Source organism: Dioscorea cayenensis, unplaced genomic scaffold (genome assembly GCF_009730915.1).
Source record: "Dioscorea cayenensis subsp. rotundata cultivar TDr96_F1 unplaced genomic scaffold, TDr96_F1_v2_PseudoChromosome.rev07_lg8_w22 25.fasta BLBR01001034.1, whole genome shotgun sequence".
Classification (NCBI taxonomy): domain Eukaryota; kingdom Viridiplantae; phylum Streptophyta; class Magnoliopsida; order Dioscoreales; family Dioscoreaceae; genus Dioscorea; species Dioscorea cayenensis.
In genome coordinates this window covers 4,838-24,252 of record NW_024087425.1, presented here as the reverse complement: position 1 = coordinate 24,252, position 19,415 = coordinate 4,838, and the positions used below count along the sequence as shown (strand labels likewise).

Sequence of the window (19,415 nt, the reverse complement as noted above, 5' to 3'; positions counted from 1 at the left end):
AGATATTGAAGAAATGGTGAGCGCGCACAATGATTCTCAACAGGACATTTTTGACCTTGTTCAAGTCTCGAAAAACTGCCCGAGAGAAAGGAAGAAGATAATTTCAGGGTTTAAACCCCAAATCTGATTGTGGTTATTCTGATGATAGAAAGTATTCGGTCATACTGGAAGCTTTGATCGATCACAAATACTGGCCAACTCAGCGATTTCACATCCCAAATAGTCCCAGTTAAAGAAATCACTTATCCTATTCCAGCGAAATGAATTTTCAATCTGAACTGGTTTAGTCGATCGGGCGAGGGCAACACCCTGCTAGTGGACCAGTTTTATGGATTGAACAAGAATAGTAATGACCGTCTTGCCATAGGCTGACTCTTCCTTACTTTACAACCATGGTTAGAGTATTAAAAAAAAGTACCATCTTATAGCAGCCCCACCTACCGCCAAGAGAATGAAGAAGTGGGCGGACACTAAACGGCGACCCGTACGTCACGTGATAGATCTGTATGATGACAACCGTAAACACGAAAAGCTTAGTCGCGGAAGGGAAGGCCATTAAGGGGCGAAACCCAACCGAGTCAGTCATAACAACAAAACTTGAGTGAAGACCGGGTTCCAGCCGTTGTGCTTATGCTTTGGTGGGGGCTCATACTGAAAGAGTTGGAAGCTTACTACGGGCTGCGAAGTAATGTAATGCTTTCGAAGACCCTCTTTCACACCGTCAGAAGAATTTACTTACTACCTACCCTTTTAGCCTCTTTGACGAATGAATAAAGCTTTTCTTCGGAGGTGGTTAGAGTTTCTCTCCAATAGGGTAGGTCTTGGTGTCCCGTTATAGGTATAAAGATTGGTACGTACTAGGAGCCTGCTTTGACCTTTCGATCCATTAGAAGAACGAGCCTAATTTCGAAATCGAGAGGTTCTGGTACCTGTTTCATATATTGCTAAAGCAATGGAAGCAGCACTGACTCCAATAACTGGAGCGAAGGTTGCAGCGATAGAAAGAGAGATAGCGGCAGTGGCATAGAGAGTCACGGAAGTATAAACTACATCAGTTGTTGCAGCAATCTCAGATCCAGTTGCTAAGATAGCAAGCAGCATCTTTCTCACTCCCGCCCAGGGAGGAAGCTAGAACTTCCTATCCCCACGAAAAATTGCTTTATTATTCCCACCGGGGGCTGGCTTACTTATTCCCGGACTAGGGTGGGAGTCAACCCCTTTTGCGGTTTGATAATCGGGTTTTTTTTTTAAGCCCTAATTAGTCAGCTTCGCAGACAGATCCTGTGTTGTTAGCCTCAATGTCGTCTCGTGGATAGCAAGGTAAGTAGATTGTCGCTCACGTCCATTGAATTTAGTGAGTTTTTGCTTGAATGGGAATGATAGCGTAGATAGACCGAGTCCTCATTATTGGATTGGATGTAGGCCTGAGTGAAAAATCAGTGGATGGATTGGAAAGTAGTTCGCGGGCGGGGACAAAGTCTGATTCATAAAGACGTGCTTCCGCTTCGCTTTTTAACTATAATACACCTGGTAAAAAAAGGTTCAAGCTAAACAAGTTATTTGAGTCTGTGAGCTTTTTGGCTTCCTTTGCGGCATAACTTGACTGATCGATCTCACTTCCACTACTCATTTACGAAACCCGAAGAATGAATGTGGCCCATCGGAAAGAAGCTGCCTGTAGGCAGACTTCACCGTATATACGCCGGACCGATCGAGAGCCCAAACCGGTCTGTCAGATTGACCAGACCAGGCCCTTGGATATTCTTGGATTATGTAAGCCTATGGCTGGTCCCAAACAGAGGATATTAGGGACCTATTCCAACCCAACTCCGAGTCGTCGAACAGGGAGTTGACTGTCGCATCCGAAGGGACGCGCCACCAATCCCGGACAGTAGCCGCCCTATTTAATTTAAAGGGCGTGGTCCCACCAGTCCTCCCACACCTTAACCAAGGATCCGTCCCCAACGCTCCATTTTGTGTGGCGATTCACAAAAGGGGCAGTTTTTCCGATCGATTTCCAGGCCGACGACACCGAACGCGTGCGCCTACCCACGGAGAACTCCGATGACCCTGAACCATACTTTGTGCCCTCACCTCTTTGGCCCACATTGACGATCCATCCATTTTTAATCTCCAATACTGCTTCGCTTGAAAAGCCACGTTTTGGACTTTAAGATTCCAAATTTAGCCGGCCAACCGCGTGCAAAGGTTTACAAACCGTATCCCACTTGACCGGGTGGATTGACCCCGAGTCAGCGGTGCCTGCCCACATAAATTTTCGGGATGTAGACTCAAGCGCCTCTATGATCTTAGCAGGCAACCGGGTAACGGACATAATGTGGTTTGGTATTGACGAAAGCACAGATTTGATAAGCACGTCTTCCCCGCCCCGGAACTGCTGGATCTAAATGAACCTCTTGAGCCGGAACTGGAGCTGGCTAGGGATATGTAACTAAAGTCCTGTAGCATTTTGTCCCGTAGGGTATTGCCCTGTAGGGTCCTAGGGTCTCGATCCCTAAATTCAGACTCTTCCTTTCGATCACTAAAATACCTCTTGATCACGAAACTTATAATCTCTACCATAGGCATCAGACTATGAAGAAATACCAAAGCCATCAGATGCGAAGCCAGGTACAAAGTTATGGTGCCGACAACAAAAGACCTTGTCAGGTGCTGATCGAACTAATGGTGGTTTATCATATGCTGCTACCTCTGCCTTTTCTAGTGATGGTAAACCAACTGGCTATGCCTTGACTACTGGTGCATCCGGCTCTCGATCTAGAGCTACTGGTTCAACAAGAGGATCAACTATATAAATAAGATGCTCCCTTACCTACCCCGCTTCCGAGGGTTAGGTCAAGGGTTGGTCGAGCCAGCTTTCGCTTCCTTCCCAGCTATGATTCTGGGAAGTATGGTATCCGTTCTCTTTGGTCGTGTTCTTTCTTATATTATAGTTGGGTGGTCGCGGCTTTGATGACAAAGAATTTCCGTGGTCCTTCTAGATCAGGAAAGGACCCTTGTCTCTTTTTTCATTTTTACTGGTCAACCATTGGGTTTCCTTAGTTCTTGGCCTCCCCTTGCACATAATTTCTGCTATGGATTTGCGCCGAGCGAGCCGGGACGTAGGTTCACTGACTATGCTCTCCTCGGTGACGATATCGTCATTGGGGATCGTTTAGTTTCAAGTGAGTACCGAAGACTGATGGACCAGTTACATGTTCAGATTTACTTAGAGAAAGATTGAGTCTCTAAGACTGGTGCCTTAGAGTTTGCTAAGCCATTCTTTTGTGTCTGGAGTGAGGGTGGACTGTGTAATCCAGTCTCAGTTCGGATGTGAAGATCATTAGTAAACCCCCCGCCATTCTTGTAACCGTCACTAAAGATTGATTGTATTGTCTTTCTTTTAGTTGCTGGGGTTCCGGTTATCACGTGTATACTCAGCGCGCGATACCAAACAAAGAGTCGTCATTGGCGTCGTCAGTTTTTGCTACTACACTCGCCGACTGGTATTAATCCTCTCCCTTTCCGATTATGGTTGGCGTTCCCAGAGATGGGAGTACTTACCAGTTATCAAGAAGGGATGGTTAGAGGATTTCTGCTTAAGCATTTGACCCTCCAGATGAAAAAGTCATCTCGGAGCAAGCTTGGTCAGAGGATTTTGGCATGATCAGTGGTTATAAAATAATTGGATTAAATCCATTCTCTCCTATGGGTCATGGTACTATAGCGTCGCGTTGGACCTAAACACTCCTGTGGAGGTTCGTTCTATTGGATCCCCCGGTCTTTCGATTTTAGCATGCCAAAACCGTCATAGCCAAATCAACTAAATCGATTTCCAAAATATGGCCTTCTGTTTCAATGTTATGATTGGCTTCGGCTTCCTCCTGCACCATTACCTCTTGGTGTTGGAGGTCAAGTAACCAGTAGTCCCCCACAATTAATTAACTTCTTTGGTTGAGGACGATGGCGGTTGTCCCTCAAGTGGCTCCTGAGCCTATAATATATAATATAAGGCTCTAAGCGCACCTGAGCGCCTTCGCCTGTGCAACAGCCCATCCAGCAGAAGCACCCCCAACAACCGCAGAACTCTCATTATGTTCCTCCCAATGGTGAGACAAGTGGCGCCTCAGCGGCAGTTCACGCCAGCAAAAATTATTCCAATGCTGCTTAAGCAGGGGTTTAGTTCAGCTCCTTCCCTAAGCGTCAGCCACCAAACCCGAATCCAAACGCCTATTGCAAATTGCAAAAAGAATGAAGGCCATCCCACAAATCGCTGTAGGAATCTTCAACACAAGATTCAAGATCTGATTGAAGAAGGGAAGATTGCCGTGACAGATGAAGCACCCCCTATTGCGCCCAATCTCAACGAGAAAGTAGGAGTTTCAAAAGATCCACTCCCTTCAGCCTCTGCTTTCAGTCCTTTCTTTCCACTTGCCTTAACCGCTTACTAGATTAGATAGGCTAGCTAAGGCGTACTTTTGTTCTATCTTTGATATAGAAAAAGAAAGTCAGTTTGAAGTTGACCAAGTAAGTGTTCCATTAGCCTTCTACTAGCGCTTGCTTTCTTACCGTAGCTCAGTCAAGCTTCCCCTTCATCTTCCTCGCCCTATCTGAGTACCTTGCTAGCCTTACAGCACTTCCAGAGTCCGTTCCATTAGTCTCTTCTCTTGTTCGAAAAGGGATTTATTTCGACCTATTAGTATTAGTATATAAGTCGGCTGGCTAGCCTTACGAATCTAAAGCTAGAGCTATTAGCACTGGGGTGTATCCGGACACTATTGCCTACGCTAGCTTGCTGCTTGCTGGTCAGTAGCTCTAGTTGGCATCGTTGAATCCCGATAGTGGCATCGTATAACGTTTAATAAATAAGAGCACGCCTGCTTTTATTGTTTCACTCTGCTCTGCTTATTAGTTGAGGCCTTTGTTCTCATCTAAGCATGTAGGGCGTGTTTTGTTTTCATCTAAGAAAGATGAGATGTACAGTGCTCGCGGAGCGCACTTGCGAAGGACAAACGACGATATCTAAGGTCAAAAGAATCCCTATGTCAAAGGTCAAGAGGATGTCTTAATAAGTTGAGTTCCAAGAAAGCGGCCGTTCACTTCAAGAATAGGGCTTCTTGTAGTTTTCTTTGATTTTTATCGGGTGTTCAGTCTACCACAAATGAAAAAAAGCCTATCGAAAAATCATGCATTGAATGCCAATCAATCCCATCAGACTTTTTTTGTTGGAAAAAAACCAAGGCCAAGTCTATTCAAGTCTCTATATTGATTTTTCGCGAGCAGAGCAGAATGGAATGGAAATTCCAATGATTGTTATAGAATTAGAATGGCGATTCCTCACAATCGCTCCTTGTGATGCTGCGGAACCATGGCAATTAGGATCTCAAGACGCAGCAACACCTATTATGCAAGGAATCATTGACTTACATCACGATATCTTTTTTTCTTCCTCATTCTGATTTTTGGTTTTCGTATCACGGATGCTGGTTCGCGCTTTATGGCATTTCCACGAGAAAAACTAATCCAATCCCGCTAAGGATTGTTCATGGAACTACTATCGAGATTATTCGGACTATATTTCCAAGTATCATCCCGATGTTCATTGCTATACCATCGTTTGCTCTGTTATACTCAATGGACGAGGTAGTAGTAGATCCAGCCATTACTATCAAAGCTATTGGACATCAATGGTATCGGAGTGCGCCTCTTAACAAGGGTGATATAAGTGCAACGAAATGTACCGGTGGTTCGCGAAGCATCTGGCTTACCGGTAATCTCCCATTCCCGTCGTCGAGAGACTATAAGAACTATAGCATGCCAGAAAGGGTGAGTTGAGGTGGTTAGACCTATACCCCCGAAATGCTCCCAGCATAGGAGCCTATGGTTCCATTCTTGTTGTTGCTGGAGGTACACATACCTCTTCTCGGTGTGGAGCGATATACGAAAAAAATAGATGCTCAGCCAGCAATGTCCGATAACGGCGCTGAAGTCGTGAATCTATCGGCACCACAGCAGTGGCATACAACTTTGGACCTAACGGCCGGCCCCGTTACCTTTCGGAATGGGGGATCCCCGTTGGCAACAACCACGGTAGTCGTTGCGGAACTACTGGGTCAGGAGAGGACAACCTCTTGTTCCTGCTCCTCTTTCTTCGCTTTGGGGACGGAGGTCCTACGGTAGGTAACAGCAGGCACAAGCACTTGACCGAAGGGGACCAGCGCTTCTACTCCTCCACCGAGGAGCCGTTCGCAGCGGGATGTCGTGAACGGTGGGAGGTCACGTCACAGAGAATTTACCTAATAAGAGAGTGATCCTATGATTTATATAGAGGATATAGACTTTGTCCTTATATATAATAAGATGACTCAATCAATTGGGGGTGGGACCTGCTGGCATAATGCACGCTGGAACGTGGGAATTCGAGATCTCATGAACGACTTTTTTTTCGTGGACAAACTTTCCCTATGGATGGATCCTTTTAGATCTACGGGGGCCGGCCGTTCACATGAGCATAAGGAATCTATACTCGAGCGTTCGACTTGGCCCCTGACAGGATAGGTGAGGAATCACTCTTGATCTGATCTATTGGGGCCTAAAACTTCGCCGAGCCGACTAGCTTTCCACTGCGCATTTTTCTAATAAAGACGACTATAGGATCGAATTCGCTTTCCGTGGTGAACTGGTCGTCCCATACCTTCTGCCTGTCTCATGTGTGTGGAACCAGGTCTTTTTCGGTTCCAGCTTAACTGAAGTAGGTAGGGCTGGGCGAGAAAGGGTCCCCTCTTGCCTACTTGCCTATTAGTAAGCGGTCCTTCGATTCCACCGGGGTCTTACGGTCTCTGAGAGGGGAGAAAACTACCTAACTAAAGAAGAATAGTGCTCTTTCTAAGAGTAGGCGTGGAGAGCTTTTTGCGGGGAAACTTGCAAGTCAAGTTTGGGGGGAGGCGGGCGTCGACCCAACCTTATGAGTATTCGGACTATAACAGTTCCGATGAACAGTCACTCACTTTTGACAGTTATACGATTCCAGAAGATGATCCAGAATTGGGTCAATCACGTTTATTAGAAGTGGACAATAGAGTGGTTGTACCAGCCAAAACTCATCTACGTATGATTGTAACACCTGCTGATGTACTTCATAGTTGGGCTGTACCTTCCTCAGGTGTCAAATGTGATGCTGTACCTGGTCGTTCAAATCAGACCTCAATTTTGGTACAACGAGAAGGAGTTTACTATGGTCAGTGCAGTGAGATTCGTGGAACTAATCATGCCTTTACGCGTGCGCCCGGATACATAGGCCGACTGCTGAGCCCACTCTGGCTCAGCCGCACCACCCGGGGTCGGGGGTGCGAGCCACCCGAGAAGCAAGCTATTACAGCGAGCGGCTGGAGCAGTAGGGGAGCCGAGGAGCAAGGCAGTAGATAAGATAGAAGAAGGGGCCAGGCTCCCGGTAGAGCAGAGGAGACGGTTAGGATAACAAACTTGAAACGCGGAGCCCGAGCGGCCGGCGAGCGAGTGGTTAGTGGCAAATAGCGCCCTAGTTGATGGCATTCCTCTCTGCGGCTGGCACTCGAGGAACCACGGGGCACTCCATACAGAGCAAGCAAGTCTTAGGGATGAGACGCCCGCGCAAGGACCTCAATTCTCATTAGGAGGTCGAACCAAGGACCTATAGAAGTCGGGGCTACCCCGTCCCCATGGCAAGGCAACAGTGTCCTGAGGGAGGAGTTGAGAGGCCTTATAGTAGCACGGACCTCTTTTTCATTCTAGGTCATGCGAAGGGGGCCAGTCCAAGATCGTACAGTTATTATAAAAAGCTCTCAACGGCCTCTTTCTGAGTTATTCCAGCTTCTTCATTTTTCGTGCCGCGGTGAACGAACAAAACCGTCTCAGCGGAAGGAGAAGGACCTGCTACGGCAGAGACTACTTATCCTCTTCTTGTTCCTAGCCGTCTGTTACGAGTCCGGAAAGCCTGGAATCATCAATATGAGGGATCCCTCAAAATAGAGAAGGGCGGGCAGGGCTTCCGCAAGAGCCTCCCCCCTCTTCCCGGTCAATATAGATGGGAAGGAGACCAACATAACTAGCCTCTTTTTATGTACGTACACCTTTGTTTCAGGGTGGGGCCGCCCTCCCTCCTGCTAATCCGGCCATTTTCCTTTCTTTCCCACCCTTCCATAAAGGACTTCCGATTCCCGGCCCGGCGCTCTGCGTGGTTATGTACATGTTCCGACTCGCCGGTCATTATAGATCTAGTGGCATGGCGAGGCGAAGGGATTGGATTTCACATATGATCAGATCAGTGGGCAAGCAAGGTGTACTTTTTCGTGTTCTTGTTGTTGACGTTGACTTTCAAGCTCTTTTTTTTTTTAGTAGGCCGGGATTTTCGGAGCTGCTCCCAGCTCACACTATGGTGGCGGGGGTGCCGCCGTGAAGATCATGGAGTGTGAGCAGTACGAGCTGAAAGGCTCTCATACTGTTTGGAGGGCAGGGGGCATAGATGCCAAACCTGACCCCTATCTATCGTCGTAGAAGCTGTTCCTTTGAAAGATTATGGTTCTCGGGTATCCAATCAATTAATCCTCCAAACCAACTAAACCGAGGAAGCTGGAGCGGAAAGAAAATTGTAGGGTGAGGGAAGGGGGAAGCTCCAGGAAGGCTTCGCTCGGTTTAGTAGACAGCGAGTGGAGTGCATAAGCCCTTATTGAAGAAATAGGGCGAGGCCTTACTACACGAGCTCGTAAGTCAAGCACGGAACGAGCCTTGTCTACGAAGCTTCGCTTCCTCGTCTTGCTTGCTTCTGGCGAAGCTTAACGCACTATAATATAGGCATTCTGGTATGGTAGGAAGACTCCTTGACCACTACATAGGAGCGATAGCGAAGCCAAGCCGTCAAAAGGCGAGCAGTCCTTATAGCAATAGCAATAGCAAACGGTCAACTTATAGCCCTATTTTTTTTCTTCTTTTTTTTAGGCGCTACTGAACGAAATTGACTACTCAAGTACCAAAGGCGACCGGTCCATGAGACCGCCTTCAACACAAAAAAAAGGTGAAACCCTCTTGCTTTTCGAATAGCCGTCAGGGACCGGAAAGAAAAATAGGGGTTGTTGTTGGGAGGTCCAATGCTACGCTTCCCTTGCTCTGTTTCATCCGTCCATCTCCCTGATGCGCTTACTTCCCATTACGGACGTCTAGCTGAATCTCTTTTTGCCTCTCTTGTGTTAGAACCTTCCGCAAAAAAATGCCTATCCCCACCCATCCCGGCGGAGAAAGCAAGGATTAGTAGGCAGAGGCTGCTATTGCGAATAAAAGCCTAGCCTAGTCTTCATGGAGTGAGGGTCCGACCAGTGGAAGGGTGGCGAAGAAGACTTGCTCGGCTACGGCCGGGACGGAGGAAGAAGTACATAGGTCTTGAAGAAGCGATGGAAGCGGGTCTATCGATGATAGCTTTTTTCCCCTGTTACGTCGACGTGACTTCGTAACTTGACCTCCTTTTTTAATAACCTTATCGTCTATAGGGGTTCTTGACAGCTATGAAACAAGTAACAAAGAGACTCTTCTTTCAATCCCCCTGAATAAGTAAGGCTGAAGCTAGAGTCAAGCTTTCTTTCTGTCATTTAGCGAGGGAGAGAGCTTCCCGAATTGACCAACCGTCGAAAGAAGAATGATTTTGAGAAGTACTTTGACTTTTAAGCCGGACAAACTCTATTTTCTTTCGCCTTCTTTTTCCCGTCGGCGAGAAAAAAAAAAGATACCACTAACTGGCACCTTAGGAACTAGTCGAGTAGTAGTGGTCAACTTCACACTATAAAAATATAGAAAGAGAGAACCTTTCGTAGCCAAATCGAGAAAGAGCTGCTCGCATGAAGTGCATGGGCTGATTTCAGTGCCAGTTATTTGGCGACGCTTCGAGCACATCTGGTTTTCAGTGGGAAGCCGCTACAGAGCGAAGGTCTTCATTTCTAGTAAGGAACTAAATGAAATTCTTAATTTCGTAGAGATTTATTTTCTCAAAGTCCAGACCGAGAAATTCGATGATTTTGCACTATTAAACACTACTTGCAGTCAGCAGGCGGTGGAGCAATGAATGAAATTTCCGCATATCCTGGCCTGGAATTGCCCCCATCGACGGTCGTGCCCGAGAAGCCTGGTTTTCAAATTCATGCTGGAGTTCCCAGGGAAATGGCGGCACAGGTGCTGAACTAGAAGTAGCAGCAACAGAAATTAAATCGAATACATCACAGGGCCTTTGAACTTACCCCTTTCTTCTCAATCTCTATGGCTTGCTGCCTCTTCCCTCTAAGTCAAGTGGGCTCCTCGAGTGGTTGCCGATACAGCAATCAACCCACTCCAACTCTGATCTCAGCTCCTCGTCATCCACTGACGGCCAATGCCTCCCATGAATATCCAACCAGATGCTCTGTCTTTTCAGACCCACGACGTTTGATCAACTGAGGCTTTGACGTTGGGAATAATCTTCCTTATTGACATGTCGATTCACTTTGCTATTAATTTCACATCTCGGTCAGAGAAATTGAGTCGCTCGATTAATTCACCAAAGAACCGAAAAAGTCATTTCCATACTTTCTCGCATTCGGTTCTAGCTATTTCCGCAACTCCTAATCGACCTCGAACAACAAATACGTATCCCTCCACCCCTTTTTGGCATTATTAATGGAATATCCTTCACTATTTTACTAAAAATGTAACGAAATGAGATTTGATTGTTCCTCGGTTGAAAAAGAGATGTCTTGAGCAATCAGAGAAGCACTTTTGATAAACAGATTTGATCTTTACCGACTCAATTAAGGTATTAGTCTTTTGTTCTATTAGACAAAAAGATAGCATTTTTTTGCACTTCGTTAAAATAAGAGTTGTACCCGTACGGAATTCTTCTGCTTTCTCAGGATGATCTTTATCATCATCTCTATTCCCTTTATCAATTCTCCTATCCCACCTAGGTTCTATGAATTTTTTTCTATCAATTCCATTACCTTATCCTTACCCATGAGGTTCCAACATTTGATCTTTAATCGACCTAGGACTAGTTCCCGGGCATAGTCCAAAAAAAGGTTATTATACACCCCCAAGCCCATCCCTTTGGAAAGAAAAAAAGGTAGCACCGAAGAAAGGAAAGAGCGAGATGGTGGTTTTTTTGTTGTTCCCAATGAGCGAAGATCATTCGCCAAGCGAATGAAGTGGATCAACCTCTTTTTGGCTTGGGCCAAACACTTTTTTTCTCGCTGGTCGAGCTTTCTACAAAAAAAGTGATGCGAGAGCGTATTCTCTTTTCCAAGCTTCCTTCCTTCGCTCCCTCCATCGTAGATGGTTCAGCTACGCCCGGTGCCACGAAATGATTGAGAACTATGACGGGCTCGATCGGAATTTTGTTCTTTGTATTCAATAAGTATTGCATGACCGAATAATTCAAAGAGGGGCGCACAGCGGGGAGGGTCCTTTTTAGTAGATGACTCGTCGGGCCGTCAGAGCGGGACTTCTTTGGTAAAAAGAACAACTTGAATAACTTCGTTTTTTTCTGAAAGGAGTCGTCATTTTCTATCAGGAACGCTATGTCATTTACAACCCCGGCGTATTTAGGATGCTTTAAGGCCCCGCTGACCCGAAGTGATGTAGAAAAATTCTTCTTTCTCGATGGTGATCGGTCATGGTATCCATAGCGTTGCATCTTTTTTTCGGCCAAATCCTTCTTTCGTTTTGCTTCTCCCGGTCGTCGAGCCTGATCGACTCGACTCTTTTCCCTGCCCCCCGGCCTCTCACTTCGTTTCGTTCTTCCTCTGTACCGTCGCTTGAATGAAGACACCCGATCGGCCCGACTTTCCCAAATGCCCACCACCGGCCCTTCTCCTTTCCGGGTCTTGATTTGTCGCGTCGTTTCAGTCGTAGTGGTCGACGGGGAAGAAAGAAATGAATGAATGTCCTTTTTGGAAAATGTAGAATAATACACCTACCGAGACGAAAGCCAAAGGTGAGTATCGTAGGTGGACGTATCGAACCGAAATAAGATCTCAGATTGACATCTTGATAGACGGATTTACCATAATAATAAAGAGAGTCAATGGTGATTGATAAACGCCTAAATGTATGTATTTTATATGTATTAATCGTGTATTATTTGTGAACATGTTAACGAATTGATGCCCGCTTTTTATTTCTAAATTGGTTATTTCAGTGTTGTAGGTCTTAAATGAGTCAAACAATGCTCAAAAAATGCAAATCGGATGAATTCGACATCAAAAACGGCATTTTTTTGGGGTCCCAAGATCGTAGCGCATCGTAGCGGGCTGTAGGTGTCATTGTTCTTGCCGCGGGCATTTGGTTTGGGAGTTTCACGGGCTCCATGCGCCCGCATGGATGCCCGTGAGGTTTGGCTGGGAATTCTCAAGTCTCGTAATCGTAGCAAAAGTAATGTAGCAAAAGTATCTGTATCAAAAATGCCGTAGTCGAGCACCGTAGCACCGCGTGTTTTTGGGCATTTGGGTCGTGAGCTTCACGGGCTCCATGCGCCCGCATGGAGCCCGCATGGACTCGACGGGGTATATAAGAAACCGATTTCTTCTAGGGCAAGAAGAGGAGTTTTTTTGGGAGAGTTCTTCTGCCGATTTTCACCAGTCTTTGAGAGGCAAGATTACATGTTTTGGAGAAGGGAAATCTAAGGGAGAAGCTCAGATTTGGCTAGATCTTCACCGATCTCTTTCTTTGGGGAGTTTGTAGACTGACGAGGGAAGCCGCCCCCATTGCGGCGTCCGTGGAAGCCTTTCCACCTAGCTTGGCTTGTCTTCCTTCTTCCATTGTTTGAGGGAGTTTTTTTATTATGCCATTTGTAGTTGTTTGCATGGATTTGTTGCTTGGATTTGTTTGTATGGATGTAGTAGACCCCAAGGTCACCGGATGCCGATGAACCTTGGGGTGAACTTGTGTATTTGGATGATTAAAGTTTGTTTATTGCAATTGTTGTGTTTTTGAGATTCATTCTTGGTGCATTTGATGTGTTGCTTACATGAGAACTCTAGAAACCAACTGCTAGGTTGTACTTGGTAGCGTGACCATCGCCCTTTGTACTAGACACACCAAGTTTGAAGGGATTCATGTACCAATACGCCGTGACCATCGGGTATTCTCGCACTCTCCACCATTAGGGGCTAGACCTAGTTGTGTTCCGGCTCTAATTAGGGATTTCCCACTTGTTAATGCAATCGTATGAGGATTTGATCGAACAAATTCTGTGTCAATACTTATACCGGATTAGGGGTCAATGGTCGTGACCATCAGGGTTGACCTAATCTAGGAAATCTCTAGGTCCAAACCTTCAATTGCATGACATTCTTAGCATCCCGTGCACTTTAGTAGCCCCTAGGGAATCCGCGATCCGTGACCATTCCTTTCCCCGATTTTATACCCCTCCGTATTTTTAGTCTCCACTTGTAATTATCTTATTTAATTTAATAGATTAGAGAAACCTTTCGAACTGCTCGGGCTAGACAATAGCGTAAGAGGAAGTAAGGGTAGATCCTTGGGCCCTGGGGAATACGACCTCCTCGTGCTCGCACGAGAGGTATTACTTGACGACTCCGGCACTTGCGGATCGCGACTCATCAAGTTTTTTTGAGCCGTGGGAAGAGCCACTTCTTTCTTGCGTGCGAGGCTTCCATTCACCAGCGCGATTACATACAAGTGCTCTCCGAACGTCGCTGGATAGTCACCCATCACACGGCTCTCAAACCCAACCTCGTGGTGGATCCCGGGGGACAAAGTAAAAGTTCTTGATCCTTTGCCCAATACTTTGAGATGCTCCTTCCCGCGATCAAGCAACAACGCTCTTAGTCGAAAAGCCGCTAACGCTCGCCTCGGATAAGTAAGAAAAAGTGCCTCGGCCGATTCGACCAGTGGTCTTCCCTAACGCTCGGAGTTGTTCGGTTTTATGAAACGAGCACCACCAAGTCCACTAGGGGTGCCCCTAATAAATAAGAAATGGACAGCCGAGGTCGGCTTGCATGAAACTTCTACCGATAATAAGCTAGATGTCGATTACACCCCTGAGGTTAGTAAGAACCGAGGGACAATGCTCCCCTAACCTAAATGGGCCTACCAACAAAGCAACCGGTACTTAATCGGGGGTGGTTTGGTTTTCGTGAAAGGCCCCTCACCGCAGAACAAACGAGTTATCATTTGAAAGTCAAGGCCCCACCCCGATGGACGCCCTCGCTCTATTGGCAAAACGCTCGAAAGAAGAACGTATCGCCAAGGCCCCAACCGGCCGCCCTCGCCTTTTCTTTTGCCCGCCGCCGCCTATCTCGTTATTCTTTGAGATCCGGATAGAGTCTCGCTCGGGAAGCATGGATTCTTTAGATCTAAAGAATCCATGCCGCAAGCAGCAAGCGTAGGCAACACAGATCGACGGGTGGGCGCGCCAGCAACCGCGGGCTCCCCGGAGGGGTCAAGACTCAAGTAATCGTATTCTTTCTACTAACTCAAACCGGTCGGGCTACATTTTTGTAGCGCGCATACTCGATTCTCTCTACTGAATCTACAACTCTCTTTTACTCGAGCGAGACTCTATCTATATCCCTAAAAAGTTTCTCTATTTCATGATTTAAATGACAGCTTCAATTAGGCTCTACTTTTGGATAGGGTTTTCGCTTAATCAAGATAGGGTCAGGCGCTCGGAACAGTAGTCGCAAGGTCTCATCCGTGAGTCCAATCTCTTCGTACTCGTGATTTTGTGTCTTTGAATAAAAAAAGAAAGGTGGTCGATTTAGGCTCCTTCCCTTCCACTCGCATAGTCGCGCTTATCGTGTACTACGAGCCCTCTATCCCACACATCTAACCACCGGGCGTGGTTCACTGGCTCCACCAAAAACTCTCATTTGTTGAAGCGGAGCATAGTGCGGCGCCGAGCGAGAAAGGTCTCTTCTTTCGGTTTATTCATTGATCTGAAATGAAACTTAGCACTTGTTTTCTTAGGGCTAGGGCGCTCGTAGAATCAGCCTATCGTAACTCAAGATGCGCTCACTTCTCGATCAGTGACGGCTTGGCCTTTTTACAGTGGAGCTGGGCGCCAGGGCCCTCGGATGCGCCTAGCGATCGGCACATTAGGGGAGTGCTTGCCCCGAGTTTCTGGCCTGGGTATCCTACACCTCGCTCATGATATCTACATTCAACTGCACTCAAGACACAGTCAAGCACGCCCGCCAAGTGTGCGCTCTTTCACGACATGCTCTGTCCCGGTGTCTTCCCCGTGGTCTTCTAGCATTAGAAGAAGTTGTGTCCGCTCACGGACATCTCGCAACGCCCTCCCACGCCTTTTATTTTAAGAAATATGGGACAAAGATCACGAAAAAGACGGACTCGGGCCCATTCGGTGACTTTGCATGTCACCCTCATCGAACTCAACTTGATCTCGAACTACGATTCGGATCAAGTCTTACCGAAATCGGATTTCCTTTTCGTGCTATATGGTGCTTAGACTTTACTTTATCCCCTTTTTCCCCTTTCCTTTTTCCTTTATTTGTTCTCGAAGGTCTTCGTCTCCGTGTAAAAGAAAACTCTCCAAATTTATGACCAACCTTTCCTTCAAAGTGATCTTACAATGAACGGGGAGTTTTTTTGATTGTAAATGAGTACGGAGCAATCAATGAATTCGCGAAATAGAAGGTCTACGTGACCAAATTTTTCCTCGCTAAAAGACTTTCTCTCGTTCTTCTTTATTCTAAACAGGAAAGCATCAACAAAACTTCCCTTCAATATAGATCGTCGTGGCATGAACTAAATTCCCGCCTTTCCCCACCCCCACCATCGCTCGAAATCCTCGCTTTGGTGGGCTTCTCATCGGATTCATTGCAACACAACGACCAATGGGGCGCCTACCTAACCACCGGCTTTTTCCTCGCTTTTCTAAGCTTACGTGCACCATGGTTGGGATTGGAAACTATACCAATAGTAGCTCAAAGATCCGGGAATCTATGAGTTTTTCAAGACCCGAAGGTAGCCGCGACAAGACATTATGGGTCGGCTCCTTAATTATTTTTGCATAAGTTCCTACGGCTTGAGCCAGCTTTCTAGCTGACCGGATGACATTCAATATCATGTACTCCATGTTCCCATACATATATTAGCTAATGGTATGCAATTTCCTACTTAAGAATTTAGATCAAGTATCTCAGTATCTATAGTAGGGGTGTGGCCAAGAAGCAGCCAAATGATTGTCTCTTCAACCCAACCTTTATTCATCGTGCGTAACAAGGTCTTGGAACCGAAGATATGTATGGGCATTCGGGCGTGTCACAAGAAGCCACTTTTTAGAAGGTTTGGACCAATCGCAATTCATCACCATTTCATCCGCTTATAATTGATGATCGCTAATATATAAGTGTTGACCTAAGCCCTCGTGTAATGGTTTCGGCTCCCGAATCAGATCGTGAGTCTGCCTTTGTACAGCTCTTCCTAAGAAGGTCGAAGCCCCTCTATCAAACTTTTTAAAAAGCCTTCACCCTCCTATTCAACGGGGCTATTAGAGAAGCATCTTCGCTCCCGGACTTCTTTTGCTTTTCTTTTTTTGGGGCTTCATTTTCGATCGAAACGCTTAGTTACTGAGCTAATCTCTCGCTGACTTCTTTGTAGTCTCGGTGAATACTTTAAAAACCCGCTCCTTAGCCTCCACACTGACGTGGACTCGCACTCAACCCCTTTTTCCCTTTGTAGACTGGATAAGTGACTCTGTAACCTTAGCTTTTCTCCTTTGTAGAACAGCTAAGCCAGCTCCTTAGTTTCACTTACCTAAAAACCTAACTGCTATTCCATAACCTTTAGCCGAGCCGAGGCTAAGTGACTTCGTAACCTTAACTGCATTTCGCTCGTACCTTTTTCCAATCGTGTCTAACCTTTGCCGGGCTTTTTGTCCCTTCGCCTATAGGCGCTGCTGGCTTCCGCTATCACTCATTACTTGGTATAGAGATCTCTCGTGTAGTGTAGTGGTCGGCCTTCCCACCGAATGCCTCCTTCCTTATAAGCCCTTGACTACACAACAGGGGCTGTTCACCTTTGCTTTTGAAACTTAGTGACTTATATATATTTCTTTTTATATTTAATAAAGAAAAATGAAAAGACTACTCGTAAATGTGAAGGCAAACGGGGCTCCCATGTCGGGACGTCCTGGCGGAATGCTTGGCCTCCTGCGCTTCCCTGCGAGACCCGAAGGGTGAGCTACCGTGGTTAGCTTAACGTTAGTAGGCATTCGGGCTGGAAGGAGGCAAGCAAATGAAGGGAGGCATGGAGGGCTGACTACAAGAAGCAAAGCTTTGTAAACTCGATAATTTGCTTATAGAATGCCGACTACTTCATGAAGTTTCATAAGGGGGAAGCGAGCTTAGCGAGGCCGACCACGTAATAAGTCATCTGGCGGAGAAAGCTCGAAGAGCTTCCCTTCATTCGGTTCTAAGCCAAGTCCCGTGTCTCCGAGTCAGCCCGGGCTTTTTCGAAGAATCCTGCACCCATGGGCATACTGAGCATGGCAGGTCTTCCCTTTCCGCCGGAGCTTCATGGGTGTTGCCCATTCCCCCAATCAGATTTTTATGTGAGCTATACTCGCGAGGAGCCACCTGGGCGTATGGCCTTTTTGCCTTGCCATTTGACCTCTATTCCGTGTGAGACAGAATGCTCAGTGACAACCTCTCAATTGTCACCGCCTGGCCTCTTTTGCTACCATGGTAGCACCTAGTGTGGTCAACACCAATCGTGTTCGGGTAATGAAGCTTACACTCATTCACATTGGTTCATCCTACTATACCCGGCTTTTTGCACTTCTAACAACAATGTTGGCGGCCATTCATCAAGGCCCCGGAATCCACTGGACATCTCGGGCAGGATTGGATACCCGTGATCGGACCAAAGTTCCATTTTTTTGCCTCCCTCAAAGGAGAGTCTGTTTCTATGTGGGTCGCTCCGTGAAAGATATTGCTTAGGACCAACGGGTCACACGACAGGTGCGCGATTTACTTTGCACACTCCATCCTTCGGCCCTTCGCCTATAGGCTTTGGGCAAGCTACCTTCATCCGCCTTCGGCTTCGATTCATTATGCTCAGCAGCTCCAACAAGCCCCTAAAGTTTCTTGCTGCCTCAAACTCGCCAAGAAAGCGCCTGCTTTATGTTTGATCCTATGTGCCCTAGAGAACGCAATGCGTTCTCCACTCTGGATCTCGCAAAGAGAAAAATGTCTTTTTCCGGTGAGTTTCTCTCTCATTCGCGGAGCGAAGAAAGCTGGGCTTTTGCCCCAGCCTACCGCTATCCTTGGGAAACCCAAAGCGCCACCGAAGGAAAGTGGATGCACTCTCCCTTGGCCAAGGGAGAGGACATGGCAGTAGAAGAAGACATCCTTCACGCAAGTTTGTTTGCTTCCCTGCCCAAGCTTGGCTCTTCGACCAAGGAGGCATTCGGTAGGAAGGCCGACCACTACATAAAGCTTAAGCAAGCACTTGGCTTGGGGAGCAAGCTACCTTTCTTTGATCCACTTTCCCGGGCAGGGAAGAGAACGAAAACTGGCAAAAGATGGTGGTCGTGGTAGGTTCGAGGATCTTATGCGGTGGAGCGAACTCTTCTATCGTGTTGCATTTCCTCTGGCGGCATAGCAGCACCCCCTCAATCCATCGTACTAGAGCGATCCGAGAAGAATGATTAGGGTCATATTCGGTCCTTTCAACAATGCCAATAGATGAAGTGCTTCGTTTCAGGTCCATTTTTCGCTGCAATCGCTTCGATCCACCCCCTCGGTGAGAAATGTAATATGCCCGGATAAATTCCCTCCCCGTGGACTTCCCCGTACTCAAAAGTGAAATGTCTAAGTGCTCTCCCTTTAGGCTTTGTCTCATTCTCTCTCGTCATCATTCGATTCTGCCCCTACTTCAATGAAAGCTCCTCCTCCTTATCCTCAAAGATCGTTGATCGCTTCCCCGCAAGTGTACGGGATCGCCAAGTAATACCTCGTGCAAAGACACGAGGATCGTATTCCACGGGGCTAAGGATCTCCTATTACTCCTTCTCGAGCTATTATCTCAGCCTAAGATCTTAAGTGATGGATTTACTCTACTAAATACAAATAAAACTAAACACAAGATTTGCTAGCAAATTAGAGAGAACAAGCAATAAGCAAGCAAGAGAATCAATGATGTGCAAAGGCCTATGGATGTGGATCCCCTTGAGAGGGTTATCACGCAACATGGATGATGATTTAAAGATGCAAGGGTAAATTGGACCATGAGATTCCAAGATTAGAACAAGCCCCAATTTCTCGGGCGATTGAACCCTAATCCCATACGTAACATAGATAGGAATTTCTTCCAAATCTACATTCCTACGATTGCATTAAGTACAAGGAAATCTCGCTTAGGAATAAACCTACTCT

At 46.6% G+C, this 19,415-nt stretch overlaps 3 pseudogenes; 1 reads left to right on the top strand and 2 right to left on the bottom strand.

Annotated features, from left to right (window-relative positions):
- Positions 1–5,276: 5,276 nt before the first annotated feature.
- On the top strand, positions 5,277–9,512 carry LOC120255510 (annotated as a pseudogene).
- A 1,060-nt stretch (positions 9,513–10,572) lies between these two features.
- LOC120255508 lies at positions 10,573–17,871 on the bottom strand (annotated as a pseudogene).
- A 117-nt stretch (positions 17,872–17,988) lies between these two features.
- LOC120255507 lies at positions 17,989–18,895 on the bottom strand (annotated as a pseudogene).
- Positions 18,896–19,415: the final 520 nt, after the last annotated feature.